Source organism: Lolium perenne, chromosome 5 (assembly GCF_019359855.2).
Source record: "Lolium perenne isolate Kyuss_39 chromosome 5, Kyuss_2.0, whole genome shotgun sequence".
NCBI lineage: Eukaryota > Viridiplantae > Streptophyta > Magnoliopsida > Poales > Poaceae > Lolium > Lolium perenne.
Genome location: NC_067248.2, coordinates 206,979,393 through 206,983,766, shown reverse-complemented (window position 1 = coordinate 206,983,766; position 4,374 = coordinate 206,979,393).

Sequence of the window (4,374 nt, the reverse complement as noted above, 5' to 3'; positions counted from 1 at the left end):
GTGCACGGAGGTTTCTGCCTGTTCGCCTCATCGGTAGAACCAACAAGGGCACCATCCTCCCGCTGGATTTTCCAGTTTAGGTGACTGGGTGTGCCCTCGAGTGTTCTTTCTTAGCAGCGAACACAGGAAACCTTCGATGCACGGCCTAGTTAGGTTTAGTTTCTTTGCAACATTTTATATTTGTGTCCACGACGGTTCAAACTATGTATTAGTTTGTGGAAAACCACGTTCCCAATTATGTTTTCGTGTAAACCACGTTCCCAATTATGTATTAGTTTGTGGAAATTGAAATAAAAATGCCAGAAAAATTATTTTAAATGTTTGGGGGCGGCGTTTGGGGGACGCGGCTGGGAGCGACGTCCCCCAAACGCGGCACGAACGAAACACGTCCCCCAAACGCTCAATCCGGCGCGGTTTGGGGGACTGGAGATGCTCTAACGGATGCATGTCCGCTTACTTCAACAACTGCCTGAATGTTTCTTACATGCAAATATACCATACATTTTCCAGGGGCTCAATCCATCCTATTTCCGCACTTTTGAATTGCTCTCTACGTGTAAAATTAAAGCCTATTAGGTAATCTACAATCCATGGTGTGTGAAATTTGAAATTAACTAAAACAATGACACTTAATATAAATCGGAGGAAGTAGCATTTTAGAGGATCTTCGAGCCTCAAGTGGTCCCTAACATGCTCCCTAAACCCGCATAATAGGGGTATGATCTCTAGCATAACCCTAATAAAGTTTCTAGATTTTCGGACTCTCTAGTAGTAGGCTAGTAGCCTCCCTCTCTCCTACAATGGGGGGCTCTCTCAGTTGTCCCCTATATCTCTCAACATGTATTCGGCTCTATAATTTTACAAAAAACATGTTTAAATATTTTCACATTAATAGAAAAAGATATAATATATTGATAGCGTGAGAAGTGAGATACTTTACTTATATAGCTATTTAAAAGTTATTATATTGTAATTCCCTAAATATACTATTCCATAATAAAAGCTTTTCTTCATCTCATCTTCATATCAAGTTGATACTCACAATAAAAGAGTTCCACCTTGAGAGAGGATTTCAATTGCCCATGCAACCAATATTTTGTTATGCAAATTATAGCGCATAACGAACCACAGAAAGTACACGATACAACTATGTATGGAGTTGCATAAGAATATGTACGGTGCTAGGGCTTGATTGACCGACTGTTAATCTATTTCTCGGTCAACAATTGGACTACCACATTTTTCAGTCATATATTCATGTTCAATATTTTATGGCCATTTGTATTTGGGATTTTTTAAAGCAAGAAAAAAGGCATGTGTGAAAATTACACAGTTACAAAGGATGAAAAAATGCAACTACATTAAAATAAAATATATACATATATATGAAATTACAAATCCATGTGTAATTGCGTATCTACGAAAAAATACATAAATCTTTAAAATTGCACACAAGTAAAAAACCAAGAGAAACAAAAACAAAACCATCCTGGCTAAAAAGGCTCAAGGGAAACCCAACAAGCCATAAAAGGCCTCAAAGAATGCCCACCATAAAAAATGCTACATGAGAACTCTAATCACAAAGGGATGTGAAAATATAATTACAAAAAAAATCAAAATTTCACATACATATACAATTTCACATCCATTTGGAAGTATGCCTCTACGGGAAAATGTAAATAATTTTCTGGTGCATAAAGTTACATGTATAGTTAAGTGAAGATACAATCAAATTCCACACATATATGCAATTGCACACACTACAATAGGGTATAAATTTTGAGGCACTTTTAGGTGTCCTAAAATGTGTGAAATGTGCCTTCAAAACTTTTAAGGCACATAAAACTGTGCCAAATTTACCGGCTACTCGAAAAGTATTAAGGGAACATCAAAATTGTGCCCTAATAGGTATATCTTTTAGGGCACATTTTTGTGTACTCCGAAAAGCTTTAAAGGCACATAAAAAATGTGTCCCAAAATGTTTTAAGAGCACATCTAAAATGTGCCCCGAAAAGCTTTAACGGCACATCCAAAATATGACCCTAAATTTTTTAAGGGTATATAAAAAATGTGCCCCGAAAAGTTTTAAGGGCACATCCAAATTTCAGTTTACAAATGCAGTGTAATGTATATAGAAATGCTCTATATTCAGTTTACAAATGTTGTAGCTCATATAATAATAGCACACAATCCATAGTTTACAAATGTTGTAGCTCACATAATCATATAGTATTCAAATGTAGTAATATATTCTCAATTACACATATATGTGTTGCAGATCCACATGCAATTGCTCCTAAAACTTAGGTTTTTCAGTTACACGCATATGTGCAGTTCCACATAATTTGTTTTATGATAGATGGGATTACGAGGATGAAAAATATATAACTACCTGCTACTGTGTAATTGCACACAACTATTTTCTCATATTTCTTGCTCAGCGAGTACCGTCTCACACAATAAGCCAAATACCATAATAAATAAATAATAAACCCTATATGAAAAATGGCCAAAGTAACTGCCCCCCCCCCCCCCCACCCCCACCAAAAAAGCCTAATAATCAGCACACAGAAATGCCAACCATTAAAAACAAAAAAGAACAAAAAAAAGTCCTAATTAAGTAATAACATAGAAGCCTACACAACTGATTCTAATCGTTAGGAAAAAAAATAAGATCCGCTGGATCTAGCGCTATGCAAGTTCTTGGTTAGCCGAGAACTAGCAATCGTGTAAGAATATAACATGCAATGGAGAAACATATATTTATTTTTTGGGCAACTATGATTATCATTCCTTCATATTTTTGGGCAAGTTCTTGGTTAGCCGAGAACTAGACGCCTACCCCTCCCGACTCTATGAGGTAAAACCCTTACGTCCTGCCTGTCTGATCTTGATTATGAAAATATCGGGTTACAATGGGGTGCCGAATGTTTTGGCTGTGATCTTGTCGAGAGGATAAGTTCTACGGGGACCTAGCTCTAGACTTATGGTGGCTAAAGTCGCTAAGATTGCGTGTCTCCCTCGGCAGCCCCTCTCCTGGCCCTTATATAGGGAGCCAGGTCTCGAGAGATCTGACCGGGTATGACTAGGTTACAAAGGATTCTAGTTCTAGACTTTCCTTGTATTTTTCTTCTCTTCGTCTTGTTCTTCAAGGAATCTTCTTCGGCACCGACGTAGTAGTCCACCTTGCCATCGAGTGTCTTCATGGGCCTCCAGTTGTGCCATATAGGATAGGGCAATAACGGTTACCCGAAGGGTAATGCCCACGTCAGTAGCCCCCGAGTGTCTAGCCGAAGATATTTCGGGTAGACACTAAAGCATGCCTCCACCGAATGTTATCATCTCCTGATAAATCTTGTCCTCCTTGTAGCATCATCATCTCCTTCTATCGGGTGCGCGTCCAGCGCTCCCGATGGGAGTAGCCCCCGAGTCTAGGTACGGATGCTTGCAATCCGTGCGTAGACTCAAGTTGTGCCACTCGAATGTCTTCTTCTGCCGAAGCTTTCTGCAGGTCTTCATAAGTCAACCGATACATTTGCATCGGGGCTTCAATTTTTCAAGTAAGGATTAATGCGTAAAGGATATCGAGTAACGCGCCCAGCTTTGCTGGTTAACTGCCGATGGCAAAACAACGCTACTCTACACAGAATCAAGTCCCCGGGCATGATCCTGGAGTGCAAAAAACTTTGTCGGGTGCGCAATCGGCGCTCCCGATGGGAGTAGCCCCCGAGTCTCGGCACGGGTGCTTGCAACCGGGTGCAGACTCGGGCCAAACGATTCGAATATTCTTCGAGTCTAAACTTATCGGGTGCGCGTCCAGCGCTCTCGATGGGAGTAGCCCCCGAGTCTAGGTGCGGATGTTTGTAACCGTGCGTAGACTCAAGTTGATCCACTCAATGATCTTAATATTTCCTCGGATGCTTCAGTCAGAGTCGACACCTTTCATGACATCACTAATGATGTTACCACTGCTGTGGTTTGATTGACGAGACGTGACCTGATGGGCCCACCCTACTTCTGCGTGGTCAGTTTTAGGAAATGACCAGTGTTTGTGCATTGACCGAGGCGCCTCCTCGGTTTCCGCACATAGTGGGAATAATGGGTCGCCGGTTCCGTTTTTCTTAGAGCGACACGTGTACGACTGGATCTCTGTCCACCTCCCACGATGGCTTTGGAGTTGTGGCCACGATTTCCCATCAGCTCGTGCTATAAATAAAGGGCATTCCCATTATTTTTACTTTTCACGCCTCCATACTGCCCATCTTCTTCCTCAGCCCTTCCTCTCACCTCTGTTCCTGCTCTCAAGAGCTCCAGACGCCATGGGCAAGAAGAAGGGTACTAGCGCATCAGGCACGAGCAAGATCAGTCGTGATT